This window comes from Pimephales promelas, chromosome 11 (assembly GCF_988280905.1).
Source record: "Pimephales promelas chromosome 11, fPimPro1.hap1.1, whole genome shotgun sequence".
Classification (NCBI taxonomy): Eukaryota; Metazoa; Chordata; class Actinopteri; order Cypriniformes; family Leuciscidae; genus Pimephales; species Pimephales promelas.
In genome coordinates this window covers 3,061,707-3,081,629 of record NC_142779.1, presented here as the reverse complement: position 1 = coordinate 3,081,629, position 19,923 = coordinate 3,061,707, and the positions used below count along the sequence as shown (strand labels likewise).

The 19,923-nt window shown below is 42.9% G+C and overlaps 1 protein-coding gene across 1 annotated transcript in view; it reads right to left on the bottom strand.

The window, feature by feature from the left end:
- Positions 1-19,923, bottom strand: part of LOC148977113 (uncharacterized) — a 145,761-nt gene that overhangs the window by 1,251 nt on the left and 124,587 nt on the right. The gene's annotated exons all lie outside the window — the stretch shown is intronic.

Here is a 19,923-nt window from a genome sequence, read left to right as displayed (position 1 = left end):
TTTCGCCCGAAAACGGAAAAAAACGTAAGGGGTAACACTGTCGTTTTTTTTTTCGGGTCGAATTTTTGAGTTTCCATATCTCAGCTCTGGAAGGGTCTAGAGCCTCCATTTTTGCGCTCAGGTCAAAGTCTCGCGGCCCTCTATCATAATCCAGAGTTTTGAGAAGATTGGAGAAACTTGATTTTTCGCCCGAAAACTGAAAAAAACGTAAGGGGTAACACTGTCGTTTTTTTTTCGGGTCGAAATTTTGAGTTTCCATATCTCAGCTCTGGAAGGGTCTAGAGCCTCCATTTTTGCGCTCAGGTCAAAGTCTCGCGGCCCTCTATCATAATCCAGAGTTTTGAGAAGATTGGAGAAACTTGATTTTTCGCCCGAAAACTGAAAAAAACGTAAGGGGTAACACTGTCGTTTTTTTTTCGGGTCGAAATTTTGAGTTTCCATATCTCAGCTCTGGAAGGGTCTAGAGCCTCCATTTTTGCGCTCAGGTCAAAGTCTCGCGGCCCTCTATCATAATCCAGAGTTTTGAGAATATTGGAGAAACTTGATTTTTCGCCCGAAAACGGAAAAAAACGTAAGGGGTAACAATGTCGTTTTTTTTTCGAGTCGAAATTTTGAGTTTCGATATCTCAGCTCTGGAAGGGTCTAGAGCCTCCATTTTTGCGCTCAGGTCAAAGTCTCGCGGCCCTCTATCATAATCCAGAGTTTTGAGAAGATTGGAGAAACTTGATTTTTCGCCCGAAAACGAAAAAAAACGTAAGGGGTAACACTGTCGTTTTTTTTTCGGGTCGAAATTTTGAGTTTCCATATCTCAGCTCTGGAAGGGTCTAGAGCCTCCATTTTTGCGCTCAGGTCAAAGTCTCGCGGCCCTCTATCATAATCCAGAGTTTTGAGAAGATTGGAGAAACTTGATTTTTTGCCCGAAAACGAAAAAAAACGTAAGGGGTAACACTGTCGTTTTTTTTTTCGGGTCGAAATTTTGAGTTTCGATATCTCAGCTCTGGAAGGGTCTAGAGCCTCCATTTTTGCGCTCAGGTCAAAGTCTCGCGGCCCTCTATCATAATCCAGAGTTTTGAGAAGATTGGAGAAACTTGATTTTTCGCCCGAAAACGAAAAAAAACGTAAGGGGTAACACTGTCGTTTTTTTTTTCGGGTCGAAATTTTGAGTTTCGATATCTCAGCTCTGGAAGGGTCTAGAGCCTCCATTTTTGCGCTCAGGTCAAAGTCTCGCGGCCCTCTATCATAATCCAGAGTTTTGAGAAGATTGGAGAAACTTGATTTTTCGCCCGAAAACGGAAAAAAACGAAAGGGGTAACACTGTCGTTTTTTTTTCGGGTCGAAATTTTGAGTTTCCATATCTCAGCTCTGGAAGGGTCTAGAGTCTCCATTTTTGCGCTCAGGTCAAAGTCTCGCGGCCCTCTATCATAATCCAGAGTTTTGAGAAGATTGGAGAAACTTGATTTTTCGCCCGAAAACGGAAAAAAACGTAAGGGGTAACACTTTCGGTTTTTTTTCGGGTCGAAATTTTGAGTTTCCATATCTCAGCTCTGGAAGGGTCTAGAGCCTCCATTTTTGCGCTCAGGTCAAAGTCTCGCGGCCCTCTATCATAATCCAGAGTTTTGAGAAGATTGGAGAAACTTGATTTTTCGCCCGAAAACGGAAAAAAACGTAAGGGGTAACACTGTCGTTTTTTTTTTCGGGTCGAAATTTTGAGTTTCCATATCTCAGCTCTGGAAGGGTCTAGAGCCTCCATTTTTGCGCTCAGGTCAAAGTCTCGCGGCCCTCTATCATAATCCAGAGTTTTGAGAAGATTGGAGAAACTTGATTTCTCGCCCGAAAACGGAAAAAAAACGTAAGGGGTAACACTGTCGTTTTTTTTTTCGGGTCGAAATTTTGAGTTTCCATATCTCAGCTCTGGAAGGGTCTAGAGCCTCCATTTTTGCGCTCAGGTCAAAGTCTCGCGGCCCTCTATCATAATCCAGAGTTTTGAGAAGATTGGAGAAACTTGATTTTTCGCCCGAAAACGGAAAAAAACGTAAGGGGTAACACTGTCGTTTTTTTTTCGGGTCGAAATTTTGAGTTTCCATATCTCAGCTCTGGAAGGGTCTAGAGCCTCCATTTTTGCGCTCAGGTCAAAGTCTCGCGGCCCTCTATCATAATCCAGAGTTTTGAGAAGATTGGAGAAACTTGATTTTTCGCCCGAAAACGGAAAAAAACGTAAGGGGTAACACTGTCGTTTTTTTTTCGGGTCGAAATTTTGAGTTTCCATATCTCAGCTCTGGAAGGGTCTAGAGCCTCCATTTTTGCGCTCAGGTCAAAGTCTCGCGGCCCTCTATCATAATCCAGAGTTTTGAGAAGATTGGAGAAACTTGATTTTTCGCCCGAAAACGGAAAAAAACGAAAGGGGTAACACTGTCGTTTTTTTTCGGGTCGAAATTTTGAGTTTCCATATCTCAGCTCTGGAAGGGTCTAGAGCCTCCATTTTTGCGCTCAGGTCAAAGTCTCGCGGCCCTCTATCATAATCCAGAGTTTTGAGAAGATTGAAGAAACTTGATTTTTCGCCCGAAAACGGAAAAAAACGTAAGGGGTAACACTGTCGTTTTTTTTTCGGGTCGAAATTTTGAGTTTCCATATCTCAGCTCTGGAAGGGTCTAGAGCCTCCATTTTTGCGCTCAGGTCAAAGTCTCGCGGCCCTCTATCATAATCCAGAGTTTTGAGAAGATTGGAGAAACTTGATTTTTCGCCCGAAAACTGAAAAAAACGTAAGGGGTAACACTGTCGTTTTTTTTTTCGGGTCGAAATTTTGAGTTTCCATATCTCAGCTCTGGAAGGGTCTAGAGCCTCCATTTTTGCGCTCAGGTCAAAGTCTCGCGGCCCTCTATCATAATCCAGAGTTTTGAGAAGATTGGAGAAACTTGATTTTTCGCCCGAAAACGGAAAAAAACGTAAGGGGTAACACTGTCGTTTTTTGTTCGGGTCGAAATTTTGAGTTTCCATATCTCAGCTCTGGAAGGGTCTAGAGCCTCCATTTTTGCGCTCAGGTCAAAGTCTCGCGACCCTCTATCATAATCCAGAGTTTTGAGAATATTGGAGAAACTTGATTTTTCGCCCGAAAACTGAAAAAAACGTAAGGGGTAACACTGTCGTTTTTTTTTCGGGTCGAAATTTTGAGTTTCGATATCTCAGCTCTGGAAGGGTCTAGAGCCTCCATTTTTGCGCTCAGGTCAAAGTCTCGCGGCCCTCTATCATAATCCAGAGTTTTGAGAAGATTGGAGAAACTTGATTTTTCGCCCGAAAACGAAAAAAAACGTAAGGGGTAACACTGTCGTTTTTTTTTCGGGTCGAAATTTTGAGTTTCGATATCTCAGCTCTGGAAGGGTCTAGAGCCTCCATTTTTGCGCTCAGGTCAAAGTCTCGCGGCCCTCTATCATAATCCAGAGTTTTGAGAAGATTGGAGAAACTTGATTTTTTGCCCGAAAACGAAAAAAAACGTAAGGGGTAACACTGTCGTTTTTTTTTTCGGGTCGAAATTTTGAGTTTCGATATCTCAGCTCTGGAAGGGTCTAGAGCCTCCATTTTTGCGCTCAGGTCAAAGTCTCGCGGCCCTCTATCATAATCCAGAGTTTTGAGAAGATTGGAGAAACTTGATTTTTCGCCCGAAAACGAAAAAAAACGTAAGGGGTAACACTGTCGTTTTTTTTTTCGGGTCGAAATTTTGAGTTTCGATATCTCAGCTCTGGAAGGGTCTAGAGCCTCCATTTTTGCGCTCAGGTCAAAGTCTCGCGGCCCTCTATCATAATCCAGAGTTTTGAGAAGATTGGAGAAACTTGATTTTTCGCCCGAAAACGAAAAAAAACGTAAGGGGTAACACTGTCGTTTTTTTTTTCGGGTCGAAATTTTGAGTTTCGATATCTCAGCTCTGGAAGGGTCTAGAGCCTCCATTTTTGCGCTCAGGTCAAAGTCTCGCGGCCCTCTATCATAATCCAGAGTTTTGAGAAGATTGGAGAAACTTGATTTTTCGCCCGAAAACGGAAAAAAACGAAAGGGGTAACACTGTCGTTTTTTTTTCGGGTCGAAATTTTGAGTTTCCATATCTCAGCTCTGGAAGGGTCTAGAGCCTCCATTTTTGCGCTCAGGTCAAAGTCTCGCGGCCCTCTATCATAATCCAGAGTTTTGAGAAGATTGGAGAAACTTGATTTTTCGCCCGAAAACGGAAAAAAACGTAAGGGGTAACACTTTCGTTTTTTTTTCGGGTCGAAATTTTGAGTTTCCATATCTCAGCTCTGGAAGGGTCTAGAGCCTCCATTTTTGCGCTCAGGTCAAAGTCTCGCGGCCCTCTATCATAATCCAGAGTTTTGAGAAGATTGGAGAAACTTGATTTTTCGCCCGAAAACGGAAAAAAACGTAAGGGGTAACACTGTCGTTTTTTTTTTCGGGTCGAAATTTTGAGTTTCCATATCTCAGCTCTGGAAGGGTCTAGAGCCTCCATTTTTGCGCTCAGGTCAAAGTCTCGCGACCCTCTATCATAATCCAGAGTTTTGAGAATATTGGAGAAACTTGATTTTTCGCCCGAAAACTGAAAAAAACGTAAGGGGTAACACTGTCGTTTTTTTTTTCGGGTCGAAATTTTGAGTTTCCATATCTCAGCTCTGGAAGGGTCTAGAGCCTCCATTTTTGCGCTCAGGTCAAAGTCTCGCGGCCCTCTATCATAATCCAGAGTTTTGAGAAGATTGGAGAAACTTGATTTTTCGCCCGAAAACGGAAAAAAACGTAAGGGGGTAACACTGTCGTTTTTTTTTCGGGTCGAAATTTTGAGTTTCCATATCTCAGCTCTGGAAGGGTCTAGAGCCTCCATTTTTGCGCTCAGGTCAAAGTCTCGCGGCCCTCTATCATAATCCAGAGTTTTGAGAAGATTGGAGAAACTTGATTTTTCGCCCGAAAACGGAAAAAAACGTAAGGGGTAACACTGTCGGTTTTTTTTCGGGTCGAAATTTTGAGTTTCCATATCTCAGCTCTGGAAGGGTCTAGAGCCTCCATTTTTGCGCTCAGGTCAAAGTCTCGCGGCCCTCTATCATAATCCAGAGTTTTGAGAAGATTGGAGAAACTTGATTTTTCGCCCGAAAACGGAAAAAAACGTAAGGGGTAACACTGTCGGTTTTTTTTCGGGTCGAAATTTTGAGTTTCCATATCTCAGCTCTGGAAGGGTCTAGAGCCTCCATTTTTGCGCTCAGGTCAAAGTCTCGCGGCCCTCTATCATAATCCAGAGTTTTGAGAAGATTGGAGAAACTTGATTTTTCGCCCGAAAACTGAAAAAAACGTAAGGGGTAACACTGTCGTTTTTTTTTCGGGTCGAAATTTTGAGTTTCCATATCTCAGCTCTGGAAGGGTCTAGAGCCTCCATTTTTGCGCTCAGGTCAAAGTCTCGCGGCCCTCTATCATAATCCAGAGTTTTGAGAATATTGGAGAAACTTGATTTTTCGCCCGAAAACGGAAAAAAACGTAAGGGGTAACACTGTCGTTTTTTTTTCGGGTCGAAATTTTGAGTTTCCATATCTCAGCTCTGGAAGGGTCTAGAGCCTCCATTTTTGCGCTCAGGTCAAAGTCTCGCGGCCCTCTATCATAATCCAGAGTTTTGAGAAGATTGGAGAAACTTGATTTTTCGCCCGAAAACTGAAAAAAACGTAAGGGGTAACACTGTTGTTTTTTTTTCGGGTCGAAATTTTGAGTTTCCATATCTCAGCTCTGGAAGGGTCTAGAGCCTCCATTTTTGCGCTCAGGTCAAAGTCTCGCGGCCCTCTATCATAATCCAGAGTTTTGAGAAGATTGGAGAAACTTGATTTTTCGCCCGAAAACGGAAAAAAACGTAAGGGGTAACACTGTCGTTTTTTTTTCGGGTCGAAATTTTGAGTTTCCATATCTCAGCTCTGGAAGGGTCTAGAGCCTCCATTTTTGCGCTCAGGTCAAAGTCTCGCGGCCCTCTATCATAATCCAGAGTTTTGAGAAGATTGGAGAAACTTGATTTTTCGCCCGAAAACTGAAAAAAACGTAAGGGGTAACACTGTCGTTTTTTTTTCGGGTCGAAATTTTGAGTTTCCATATCTCAGCTCTGGAAGGGTCTAGAGCCTCCATTTTTGCGCTCAGGTCAAAGTCTCGCGGCCCTCTATCATAATCCAGAGTTTTGAGAAGATTGGAGAAACTTGATTTTTCGCCCGAAAACGGAAAAAAACGTAAGGGGTAACACTGTCGTTTTTTTTTTCGGGTCGAAATTTTGAGTTTCCATATCTCAGCTCTGGAAGGGTCTAGAGCCTCCATTTTTGCGCTCAGGTCAAAGTCTCGCGGCCCTCTATCATAATCCAGAGTTTTGAGAAGATTGGAGAAACTTGATTTTTCGCCCGAAAACTGAAAAAAACGTAAGGGGTAACACTGTCGTTTTTTTTTCGGGTCGAAATTTTGAGTTTCCATATCTCAGCTCTGGAAGGGTCTAGAGCCTCCATTTTTGCGCTCAGGTCAAAGTCTCGCGGCCCTCTATCATAATCCAGAGTTTTGAGAAGATTGGAAAAACTTGATTTTTCGCCCGAAAACTGAAAAAAACGAAAGGGGTAACACTGTCGTTTTTTTTTCGGGTCGAAATTTTGAGTTTCCATATCTCAGCTCTGGAAGGGTCTAGAGCCTCCATTTTTGCGCTCAGGTCAAAGTCTCGCGGCCCTCTATCATAATCCAGAGTTTTGAGAAGATTGGAGAAACTTGATTTTTCGCCCGAAAACGGAAAAAAACGTAAGGGGTAACACTGTCGTTTTTTTTTTCGGGTCGAAATTTTGAGTTTCCATATCTCAGCTCTGGAAGGGTCTAGAGCCTCCATTTTTGCGCTCAGGTCAAAGTCTCGCGGCCCTCTATCATAATCCAGAGTTTTGAGAATATTGGAGAAACTTGATTTTTCGCCCGAAAACTGAAAAAAACGTAAGGGGTAACACTGTCGTTTTTTTTTCGGGTCGAAATTTTGAGTTTCCATATCTCAGCTCTGGAAGGGTCTAGAGCCTCCATTTTTGCGCTCAGGTCAAAGTCTCGCGGCCCTCTATCATAATCCAGAGTTTTGAGAAGATTGGAGAAACTTGATTTTTCGCCCAAAAACTGAAAAAAACGTAAGGGGTAACACTGTCGTTTTTTTTTCGGGTCGAAATTTTGAGTTTCCATATCTCAGCTCTGGAAGGGTCTAGAGCCTCCATTTTTGCGCTCAGGTCAAAGTCTCGCGGCCCTCTATCATAATCCAGAGTTTTGAGAAGATTGGAGAAACTTGATTTTTCGCCCGAAAACGGAAAAAAACGTAAGGGGTAACACTGTCGTTTTTTTTTCGGGTCGAAATTTTGAGTTTCCATATCTCAGCTCTGGAAGGGTCTAGAGCCTCCATTTTTGCGCTCAGGTCAAAGTCTCGCGGCCCTCTATCATAATCCAGAGTTTTGAGAAGATTGGAGAAACTTGATTTTTCGCCCGAAAACTGAAAAAAACGTAAGGGGTAACACTGTCGTTTTTTTTTCGGGTCGAAATTTTGAGTTTCCATATCTCAGCTCTGGAAGGGTCTAGAGCCTCCATTTTTGCGCTCAGGTCAAAGTCTCGCGGCCCTCTATCATAATCCAGAGTTTTGAGAATATTGGAGAAACTTGATTTTTCGCCCGAAAACGGAAAAAAACGTAAGGGGTAACACTGTCGTTTTTTTTTCGAGTCGAAATTTTGAGTTTCCATATCTCAGCTCTGGAAGGGTCTAGAGCCTCCATTTTTGCGCTCAGGTCAAAGTCTCGCGGCCCTCTATCATAATCCAGAGTTTTGAGAATATTGGAGAAACTTGATTTTTCGCCCGAAAACTGAAAAAAACGTAAGGGGTAACACTGTCGTTTTTTTTTCGGGTCGAAATTTTGAGTTTCCATATCTCAGCTCTGGAAGGGTCTAGAGCCTCCATTTTTGCGCTCAGGTCAAAGTCTCGCGGCCCTCTATCATAATCCAGAGTTTTGAGAAGATTGGAGAAACTTGATTTTTCGCCCGAAAACGGAAAAAAACGTAAGGGGTAACACTGTCGTTTTTTTTTCGGGTCGAAATTTTGAGTTTCCATATCTCAGCTCTGGAAGGGTCTAGAGCCTCCATTTTTGCGCTCAGGTCAAAGTCTCGCGGCCCTCTATCATAATCCAGAGTTTTGAGAAGATTGGAGAAACTTGATTTTTCGCCCGAAAACGGAAAAAAACGTAAGGGGTAACACTGTCGTTTTTTTTTCGGGTCGAAATTTTGAGTTTCCATATCTCAGCTCTGGAAGGGTCTAGAGCCTCCATTTTTGCGCTCAGGTCAAAGTCTCGCGACCCTCTATCATAATCCAGAGTTTTGAGAATATTGGAGAAACTTGATTTTTCGCCCGAAAACTGAAAAAAACGTAAGGGGTAACACTGTCGTTTTTTTTTCGGGTCGAAATTTTGAGTTTCCATATCTCAGCTCTGGAAGGGTCTAGAGCCTCCATTTTTGCGCTCAGGTCAAAGTCTCGCGGCCCTCTATCATAATCCAGAGTTTTGAGAAGATTGGAGAAACTTGATTTTTCGCCCCGAAAACGGAAAAAAACGTAAGGGGTAACACTGTCGTTTTTTTTTCGGGTCGAAATTTTGAGTTTCCATATCTCAGCTCTGGAAGGGTCTAGAGCCTCCATTTTTGCGCTCAGGTCAAAGTCTCGCGGCCCTCTATCATAATCCAGAGTTTTGAGAAGATTGGAGAAACTTGATTTTTCGCCCGAAAACTGAAAAAAAAGTAAGGGGTAACACTGTCGTTTTTTTTTTTTCGGGTCGAAATTTTGAGTTTCCATATCTCAGCTCTGGAAGGGTCTAGAGCCTCCATTTTTGCGCTCAGGTCAAAGTCTCGCGGCCCTCTATCATAATCCAGAGTTTTGAGAAGATTGGAGAAACTTGATTTTTCGCCCGAAAACGGAAAAAAACGTAAGGGGTAACACTGTCGTTTTTTTTTTCGGGTCGAAATTTTGAGTTTCCATATCTCAGCTCTGGAAGGGTCTAGAGCCTCCATTTTTGCGCTCAGGTCAAAGTCTCGCGGCCCTCTATCATAATCCAGAGTTTTGAGAAGATTGGAGAAACTTGATTTTTCGCCCGAAAACTGAAAAAAACGTAAGGGGTAACACTGTCGTTTTTTTTTCGGGTCGAAATTTTGAGTTTCCATATCTCAGCTCTGGAAGGGTCTAGAGCCTCCATTTTTGCGCTCAGGTCAAAGTCTCGCGGCCCTCTATCATAATCCAGAGTTTTGAGAAGATTGGAGAAACTTGATTTTTCGCCCGAAAACTGAAAAAAACGTAAGGGGTAACACTGTCGTTTTTTTTTTCGGGTCGAAATTTTGAGTTTCCATATCTCAGCTCTGGAAGGGTCTAGAGCCTCCATTTTTGCGCTCAGGTCAAAGTCTCGCGGCCCTCTATCATAATCCAGAGTTTTGAGAAGATTGGAGAAACTTGATTTTTCGCCCGAAAACTGAAAAAAACGTCAGGGGTAACACTGTCGTTTTTTTTTCGGGTCGAAATTTTGAGTTTCCATATCTCAGCTCTGGAAGGGTCTAGAGCCTCCATTTTTGCGCTCAGGTCAAAGTCTCGCGGCCCTCTATCATAATCCAGAGTTTTGAGAATATTGGAGAAACTTGATTTTTCGCCCGAAAACTGAAAAAAACGTAAGGGGTAACACTGTCGTTTTTTTTTTCGGGTCGAAATTTTGAGTTTCCATATCTCAGCTCTGGAAGGGTCTAGAGCCTCCATTTTTGCGCTCAGGTCAAAGTCTCGCGGCCCTCTATCATAATCCAGAGTTTTGAGAAGATTGGAGAAACTTGATTTTTCGCCCAAAAACTGAAAAAAACGTAAGGGGTAACACTGTCGTTTTTTTTTCGGGTCGAAATTTTGAGTTTCCATATCTCAGCTCTGGAAGGGTCTAGAGCCTCCATTTTTGCGCTCAGGTCAAAGTCTCGCGGCCCTCTATCATAATCCAGAGTTTTGAGAAGATTGGAGAAACTTGATTTTTCGCCCGAAAACGGAAAAAAACGTAAGGGGTAACACTGTCGTTTTTTTTTCGGGTCGAAATTTTGAGTTTCCATATCTCAGCTCTGGAAGGGTCTAGAGCCTCCATTTTTGCGCTCAGGTCAAAGTCTCGCGGCCCTCTATCATAATCCAGAGTTTTGAGAAGATTGGAGAAACTTGATTTTTCGCCCGAAAACTGAAAAAAACGTAAGGGGTAACACTGTCGTTTTTTTTTCGGGTCGAAATTTTGAGTTTCCATATCTCAGCTCTGGAAGGGTCTAGAGCCTCCATTTTTGCGCTCAGGTCAAAGTCTCGCGGCCCTCTATCATAATCCAGAGTTTTGAGAATATTGGAGAAACTTGATTTTTCGCCCGAAAACGGAAAAAAACGTAAGGGGTAACAATGTCGTTTTTTTTTCGAGTCGAAATTTTGAGTTTCCATATCTCAGCTCTGGAAGGGTCTAGAGCCTCCATTTTTGCGCTCAGGTCAAAGACTCGCGCCCCTCTATCATAATCCAGAGTTTTGAGAAGATTGGAGAAACTTGATTTTTCGCCCGAAAACGAAAAAAAACGTAAGGGGTAACACTGTCGTTTTTTTTTCGGGTCGAAATTTTGAGTTTCGATATCTCAGCTCTGGAAGGGTCTAGAGCCTCCATTTTTGCGCTCAGGTCAAAGTCTCGCGGCCCTCTATCATAATCCAGAGTTTTGAGAAGATTGGAGAAACTTGATTTTTCGCCCGAAAACGAAAAAAAACGTAAGGGGTAACACTGTCGTTTTTTTTTCGGGTCGAAATTTTGAGTTTCCATATCTCAGCTCTGGAAGGGTCTAGAGCCTCCATTTTTGCGCTCAGGTCAAAGTCTCGCGGCCCTCTATCATAATCCAGAGTTTTGAGAAGATTGGAGAAACTTGATTTTTTGCCCGAAAACGAAAAAAAACGTAAGGGGTAACACTGTCGTTTTTTTTTTCGGGTCGAAATTTTGAGTTTCGATATCTCAGCTCTGGAAGGGTCTAGAGCCTCCATTTTTGCGCTCAGGTCAAAGTCTCGCGGCCCTCTATCATAATCCAGAGTTTTGAGAAGATTGGAGAAACTTGATTTTTCGCCCGAAAACGAAAAAAAACGTAAGGGGTAACACTGTCGTTTTTTTTTTCGGGTCGAAATTTTGAGTTTCGATATCTCAGCTCTGGAAGGGTCTAGAGCCTCCATTTTTGCGCTCAGGTCAAAGTCTCGCGGCCCTCTATCATAATCCAGAGTTTTGAGAAGATTGGAGAAACTTGATTTTTCGCCCGAAAACGGAAAAAAACGAAAGGGGTAACACTGTCGTTTTTTTTTCGGGTCGAAATTTTGAGTTTCCATATCTCAGCTCTGGAAGGGTCTAGAGTCTCCATTTTTGCGCTCAGGTCAAAGTCTCGCGGCCCTCTATCATAATCCAGAGTTTTGAGAAGATTGGAGAAACTTGATTTTTCGCCCGAAAACGGAAAAAAACGTAAGGGGTAACACTTTCGGTTTTTTTTCGGGTCGAAATTTTGAGTTTCCATATCTCAGCTCTGGAAGGGTCTAGAGCCTCCATTTTTGCGCTCAGGTCAAAGTCTCGCGGCCCTCTATCATAATCCAGAGTTTTGAGAAGATTGGAGAAACTTGATTTTTCGCCCGAAAACGGAAAAAAACGTAAGGGGTAACACTGTCGTTTTTTTTTTCGGGTCGAAATTTTGAGTTTCCATATCTCAGCTCTGGAAGGGTCTAGAGCCTCCATTTTTGCGCTCAGGTCAAAGTCTCGCGGCCCTCTATCATAATCCAGAGTTTTGAGAAGATTGGAGAAACTTGATTTCTCGCCCGAAAACGGAAAAAAACGTAAGGGGTAACACTGTCGTTTTTTTTTTCGGGTCGAAATTTTGAGTTTCCATATCTCAGCTCTGGAAGGGTCTAGAGCCTCCATTTTTGCGCTCAGGTCAAAGTCTCGCGGCCCTCTATCATAATCCAGAGTTTTGAGAAGATTGGAGAAACTTGATTTTTCGCCCGAAAACGGAAAAAAACGTAAGGGGTAACACTGTCGTTTTTTTTTTTTCGGGTCGAAATTTTGAGTTTCCATATCTCAGCTCTGGAAGGGTCTAGAGCCTCCATTTTTGCGCTCAGGTCAAAGTCTCGCGGCCCTCTATCATAATCCAGAGTTTTGAGAAGATTGGAGAAACTTGATTTTTCGCCCGAAAACTGAAAAAAACGTAAGGGGTAACACTGTCGTTTTTTTTTCGGGTCGAAATTTTGAGTTTCCATATCTCAGCTCTGGAAGGGTCTAGAGCCTCCATTTTTGCGCTCAGGTCAAAGTCTCGCGGCCCTCTATCATAATCCAGAGTTTTGAGAAGATTGGAGAAACTTGATTTTTCGCCCGAAAACTGAAAAAAACGTAAGGGGTAACACTGTCGTTTTTTTTTTCGGGTCGAAATTTTGAGTTTCCATATCTCAGCTCTGGAAGGGTCTAGAGCCTCCATTTTTGCGCTCAGGTCAAAGTCTCGCGGCCCTCTATCATAATCCAGAGTTTTGAGAAGATTGGAGAAACTTGATTTTTCGCCCGAAAACTGAAAAAAACGTCAGGGGTAACACTGTCGTTTTTTTTTCGGGTCGAAATTTTGAGTTTCCATATCTCAGCTCTGGAAGGGTCTAGAGCCTCCATTTTTGCGCTCAGGTCAAAGTCTCGCGGCCCTCTATCATAATCCAGAGTTTTGAGAATATTGGAGAAACTTGATTTTTCGCCCGAAAACTGAAAAAAACGTAAGGGGTAACACTGTCGTTTTTTTTTCGGGTCGAAATTTTGAGTTTCCATATCTCAGCTCTGGAAGGGTCTAGAGCCTCCATTTTTGCGCTCAGGTCAAAGTCTCGCGGCCCTCTATCATAATCCAGAGTTTTGAGAAGATTGGAGAAACTTGATTTTTCGCCCAAAAACTGAAAAAAACGTAAGGGGTAACACTGTCGTTTTTTTTTCGGGTCGAAATTTTGAGTTTCCATATCTCAGCTCTGGAAGGGTCTAGAGCCTCCATTTTTGCGCTCAGGTCAAAGTCTCGCGGCCCTCTATCATAATCCAGAGTTTTGAGAAGATTGGAGAAACTTGATTTTTCGCCCGAAAACGGAAAAAAACGTAAGGGGTAACACTGTCGTTTTTTTTTCGGGTCGAAATTTTGAGTTTCCATATCTCAGCTCTGGAAGGGTCTAGAGCCTCCATTTTTGCGCTCAGGTCAAAGTCTCGCGGCCCTCTATCATAATCCAGAGTTTTGAGAAGATTGGAGAAACTTGATTTTTCGCCCGAAAACTGAAAAAAACGTAAGGGGTAACACTGTCGTTTTTTTTTCGGGTCGAAATTTTGAGTTTCCATATCTCAGCTCTGGAAGGGTCTAGAGCCTCCATTTTTGCGCTCAGGTCAAAGTCTCGCGGCCCTCTATCATAATCCAGAGTTTTGAGAATATTGGAGAAACTTGATTTTTCGCCCGAAAACGGAAAAAAACGTAAGGGGTAACAATGTCGTTTTTTTTTCGAGTCGAAATTTTGAGTTTCCATATCTCAGCTCTGGAAGGGTCTAGAGCCTCCATTTTTGCGCTCAGGTCAAAGACTCGCGCCCCTCTATCATAATCCAGAGTTTTGAGAAGATTGGAGAAACTTGATTTTTCGCCCGAAAACGAAAAAAAACGTAAGGGGTAACACTGTCGTTTTTTTTTCGGGTCGAAATTTTGAGTTTCGATATCTCAGCTCTGGAAGGGTCTAGAGCCTCCATTTTTGCGCTCAGGTCAAAGTCTCGCGGCCCTCTATCATAATCCAGAGTTTTGAGAAGATTGGAGAAACTTGATTTTTCGCCCGAAAACGAAAAAAAACGTAAGGGGTAACACTGTCGTTTTTTTTTCGGGTCGAAATTTTGAGTTTCCATATCTCAGCTCTGGAAGGGTCTAGAGCCTCCATTTTTGCGCTCAGGTCAAAGTCTCGCGGCCCTCTATCATAATCCAGAGTTTTGAGAAGATTGGAGAAACTTGATTTTTTGCCCGAAAACGAAAAAAAACGTAAGGGGTAACACTGTCGTTTTTTTTTTCGGGTCGAAATTTTGAGTTTCGATATCTCAGCTCTGGAAGGGTCTAGAGCCTCCATTTTTGCGCTCAGGTCAAAGTCTCGCGGCCCTCTATCATAATCCAGAGTTTTGAGAAGATTGGAGAAACTTGATTTTTCGCCCGAAAACGAAAAAAAACGTAAGGGGTAACACTGTCGTTTTTTTTTTCGGGTCGAAATTTTGAGTTTCGATATCTCAGCTCTGGAAGGGTCTAGAGCCTCCATTTTTGCGCTCAGGTCAAAGTCTCGCGGCCCTCTATCATAATCCAGAGTTTTGAGAAGATTGGAGAAACTTGATTTTTCGCCCGAAAACGGAAAAAAACGAAAGGGGTAACACTGTCGTTTTTTTTTCGGGTCGAAATTTTGAGTTTCCATATCTCAGCTCTGGAAGGGTCTAGAGTCTCCATTTTTGCGCTCAGGTCAAAGTCTCGCGGCCCTCTATCATAATCCAGAGTTTTGAGAAGATTGGAGAAACTTGATTTTTCGCCCGAAAACGGAAAAAAACGTAAGGGGTAACACTTTCGGTTTTTTTTCGGGTCGAAATTTTGAGTTTCCATATCTCAGCTCTGGAAGGGTCTAGAGCCTCCATTTTTGCGCTCAGGTCAAAGTCTCGCGGCCCTCTATCATAATCCAGAGTTTTGAGAAGATTGGAGAAACTTGATTTTTCGCCCGAAAACGGAAAAAAACGTAAGGGGTAACACTGTCGTTTTTTTTTTCGGGTCGAAATTTTGAGTTTCCATATCTCAGCTCTGGAAGGGTCTAGAGCCTCCATTTTTGCGCTCAGGTCAAAGTCTCGCGGCCCTCTATCATAATCCAGAGTTTTGAGAAGATTGGAGAAACTTGATTTCTCGCCCGAAAACGGAAAAAAACGTAAGGGGTAACACTGTCGTTTTTTTTTTCGGGTCGAAATTTTGAGTTTCCATATCTCAGCTCTGGAAGGGTCTAGAGCCTCCATTTTTGCGCTCAGGTCAAAGTCTCGCGGCCCTCTATCATAATCCAGAGTTTTGAGAAGATTGGAGAAACTTGATTTTTCGCCCGAAAACGGAAAAAAACGTAAGGGGTAACACTGTCGTTTTTTTTTTCGGGTCGAAATTTTGAGTTTCCATATCTCAGCTCTGGAAGGGTCTAGAGCCTCCATTTTTGCGCTCAGGTCAAAGTCTCGCGGCCCTCTATCATAATCCAGAGTTTTGAGAAGATTGGAGAAACTTGATTTCTCGCCCGAAAACGGAAAAAAACGTAAGGGGTAACACTGTCGTTTTTTTTTTCGGGTCGAAATTTTGAGTTTCCATATCTCAGCTCTGGAAGGGTCTAGAGCCTCCATTTTTGCGCTCAGGTCAAAGTCTCGCGGCCCTCTATCATAATCCAGAGTTTTGAGAAGATTGGAGAAACTTGATTTTTCGCCCGAAAACTGAAAAAAACGTAAGGGGTAACACTGTCGTTTTTTTTTCGGGTCGAAATTTTGAGTTTCCATATCTCAGCTCTGGAAGGGTCTAGAGCCTCCATTTTTGCGCTCAGGTCAAAGTCTCGCGGCCCTCTATCATAATCCAGAGTTTTGAGAAGATTGGAGAAACTTGATTTTTCGCCCGAAAACTGAAAAAAACGTAAGGGGTAACACTGTCGTTTTTTTTTTCGGGTCGAAATTTTGAGTTTCCATATCTCAGCTCTGGAAGGGTCTAGAGCCTCCATTTTTGCGCTCAGGTCAAAGTCTCGCGGCCCTCTATCATAATCCAGAGTTTTGAGAAGATTGGAGAAACTTGATTTTTCGCCCGAAAACTGAAAAAAACGTCAGGGGTAACACTGTCGTTTTTTTTTCGGGTCGAAATTTTGAGTTTCCATATCTCAGCTCTGGAAGGGTCTAGAGCCTCCATTTTTGCGCTCAGGTCAAAGTCTCGCGGCCCTCTATCATAATCCAGAGTTTTGAGAATATTGGAGAAACTTGATTTTTCGCCCGAAAACTGAAAAAAACGTAAGGGGTAACACTGTCGTTTTTTTTTTCGGGTCGAAATTTTGAGTTTCCATATCTCAGCTCTGGAAGGGTCTAGAGCCTCCATTTTTGCGCTCAGGTCAAAGTCTCGCGGCCCTCTATCATAATCCAGAGTTTTGAGAAGATTGGAGAAACTTGATTTTTCGCCCAAAAACTGAAAAAAACGTAAGGGGTAACACTGTCGTTTTTTTTTCGGGTCGAAATTTTGAGTTTCCATATCTCAGCTCTGGAAGGGTCTAGAGCCTCCATTTTTGCGCTCAGGTCAAAGTCTCGCGGCCCTCTATCATAATCCAGAGTTTTGAGAAGATTGGAGAAACTTGATTTTTCGCCCGAAAACGGAAAAAAACGTAAGGGGTAACACTGTCGTTTTTTTTTCGGGTCGAAATTTTGAGTTTCCATATCTCAGCTCTGGAAGGGTCTAGAGCCTCCATTTTTGCGCTCAGGTCAAAGTCTCGCGGCCCTCTATCATAATCCAGAGTTTTGAGAAGATTGGAGAAACTTGATTTTTCGCCCGAAAACTGAAAAAAACGTAAGGGGTAACACTGTCGTTTTTTTTTCGGGTCGAAATTTTGAGTTTCCATATCTCAGCTCTGGAAGGGTCTAGAGCCTCCATTTTTGCGCTCAGGTCAAAGTCTCGCGGCCCTCTATCATAATCCAGAGTTTTGAGAATATTGGAGAAACTTGATTTTTCGCCCGAAAACGGAAAAAAACGTAAGGGGTAACAATGTCGTTTTTTTTTCGAGTCGAAATTTTGAGTTTCCATATCTCAGCTCTGGAAGGGTCTAGAGCCTCCATTTTTGCGCTCAGGTCAAAGACTCGCGCCCCTCTATCATAATCCAGAGTTTTGAGAAGATTGGAGAAACTTGATTTTTTGCCCGAAAACGAAAAAAAACGTAAGGGGTAACACTGTCGTTTTTTTTTCGGGTCGAAATTTTGAGTTTCGATATCTCAGCTCTGGAAGGGTCTAGAGCCTCCATTTTTGCGCTCAGGTCAAAGTCTCGCGGCCCTCTATCATAATCCAGAGTTTTGAGAAGATTGGAGAAACTTGATTTTTCGCCCGAAAACGAAAAAAAACGTAAGGGGTAACACTGTCGTTTTTTTTTCGGGTCGAAATTTTGAGTTTCCATATCTCAGCTCTGGAAGGGTCTAGAGCCTCCATTTTTGCGCTCAGGTCAAAGTCTCGCGGCCCTCTATCATAATCCAGAGTTTTGAGAAGATTGGAGAAACTTGATTTTTTGCCCGAAAACGAAAAAAAACGTAAGGGGTAACACTGTCGTTTTTTTTTTCGGGTCGAAATTTTGAGTTTCGATATCTCAGCTCTGGAAGGGTCTAGAGCCTCCATTTTTGCGCTCAGGTCAAAGTCTCGCGGCCCTCTATCATAATCCAGAGTTTTGAGAAGATTGGAGAAACTTGATTTTTCGCCCGAAAACGGAAAAAAACGTAAGGGGTAACACTGTCGTTTTTTTTTCGGGTCGAAATTTTGAGTTTCCATATCTCAGCTCTGGAAGGGTCTAGAGCCTCCATTTTTGCGCTCAGGTCAAAGTCTCGCGGCCCTCTATCATAATCCAGAGTTTTGAGAAGATTGGAGAAACTTGATTTTTCGCCCGAAAACTGAAAAAAACGTAAGGGGTAACACTGTCGTTTTTTTTTCGGGTCGAAATTTTGAGTTTCCATATCTCAGCTCTGGAAGGGTCTAGAGCCTCCATTTTTGCGCTCAGGTCAAAGTCTCGCGGCCCTCTATCATAATCCAGAGTTTTGAGAATATTGGAGAAACTTGATTTTTCGCCCGAAAACGGAAAAAAACGTAAGGGGTAACAATGTCGTTTTTTTTTCGAGTCGAAATTTTGAGTTTCCATATCTCAGCTCTGGAAGGGTCTAGAGCCTCCATTTTTGCGCTCAGGTCAAAGACTCGCGCCCCTCTATCATAATCCAGAGTTTTGAGAAGATTGGAGAAACTTGATTTTTCGCCCGAAAACGAAAAAAAACGTAAGGGGTAACACTGTCGTTTTTTTTTCGGGTCGAAATTTTGAGTTTCCATATCTCAGCTCTGGAAGGGTCTAGAGCCTCCATTTTTGCGCTCAGGTCAAAGTCTCGCGGCCCTCTATCATAATCCAGAGTTTTGAGAAGATTGGAGAAACTTGATTTTTTGCCCGAAAACGAAAAAAAACGTAAGGGGTAACACTGTCGTTTTTTTTTTCGGGTCGAAATTTTGAGTTTCGATATCTCAGCTCTGGAAGGGTCTAGAGCCTCCATTTTTGCGCTCAGGTCAAAGTCTCGCGGCCCTCTATCATAATCCAGAGTTTTGAGAAGATTGGAGAAACTTGATTTTTCGCCCGAAAACGAAAAAAAACGTAAGGGGTAACACTGTCGTTTTTTTTTTCGGGTCGAAATTTTGAGTTTCGATATCTCAGCTCTGGAAGGGTCTAGAGCCTCCATTTTTGCGCTCAGGTCAAAGTCTCGCGGCCCTCTATCATAATCCAGAGTTTTGAGAAGATTGGAGAAACTTGATTTTTCGCCCGAAAACGGAAAAAAACGAAAGGGGTAACACTGTCGTTTTTTTTTCGGGTCGAAATTTTGAGTTTCCATATCTCAGCTCTGGAAGGGTCTAGAGTCTCCATTTTTGCGCTCAGGTCAAAGTCTCGCGGCCCTCTATCATAATCCAGAGTTTTGAGAAGATTGGAGAAACTTGATTTTTCGCCCGAAAACGGAAAAAAACGTAAGGGGTAACACTTTCGGTTTTTTTTCGGGTCGAAATTTTGAGTTTCCATATCTCAGCTCTGGAAGGGTCTAGAGCCTCCATTTTTGCGCTCAGGTCAAAGTCTCGCGGCCCTCTATCATAATCCAGAGTTTTGAGAAGATTGGAGAAACTTGATTTTTCGCCCGAAAACGGAAAAAAACGTAAGGGGTAACACTGTCGTTTTTTTTTTCGGGTCGAAATTTTGAGTTTCCATATCTCAGCTCTGGAAGGGTCTAGAGCCTCCATTTTTGCGCTCAGGTCAAAGTCTCGCGGCCCTCTATCATAATCCAGAGTTTTGAGAAGATTGGAGAAACTTGATTTCTCGCCCGAAAACGGAAAAAAACGTAAGGGGTAACACTGTCGTTTTTTTTTTCGGGTCGAAATTTTGAGTTTCCATATCTCAGCTCTGGAAGGGTCTAGAGCCTCCATTTTTGCGCTCAGGTCAAAGTCTCGCGGCCCTCTATCATAATCCAGAGTTTTGAGAAGATTGGAGAAACTTGATTTTTCGCCCGAAAACGGAAAAAAACGTAAGGGGTAACACTTTCGGTTTTTTTTCGGGTCGAAATTTTGAGTTTCCATATCTCAGCTCTGGAAGGGTCTAGAGCCTCCATTTTTGCGCTCAGGTCAAAGTCTCGCGGCCCTCTATCATAATCCAGAGTTTTGAGAAGATTGGAGAAACTTGATTTTTCGCCCGAAAACGGAAAAAAACGTAAGGGGTAACACTGTCGTTTTTTTTTTCGGGTCGAAATTTTGAGTTTCCATATCTCAGCTCTGGAAGGGTCTAGAGCCTCCATTTTTGCGCTCAGGTCAAAGTCTCGCGGCCCTCTATCATAATCCAGAGTTTTGAGAAGATTGGAGAAACTTGATTTCTCGCCCGAAAACGGAAAAAAACGTAAGGGGTAACACTGTCGTTTTTTTTTTCGGGTCGAAATTTTGAGTTTCCATATCTCAGCTCTGGAAGGGTCTAGAGCCTCCATTTTTGCGCTCAGGTCAAAGTCTCGCGGCCCTCTATCATAATCCAGAGTTTTGAGAAGATTGGAGAAACTTGATTTTTCGCCCGAAAACGGAAAAAAACGTAAGGGGTAACACTGT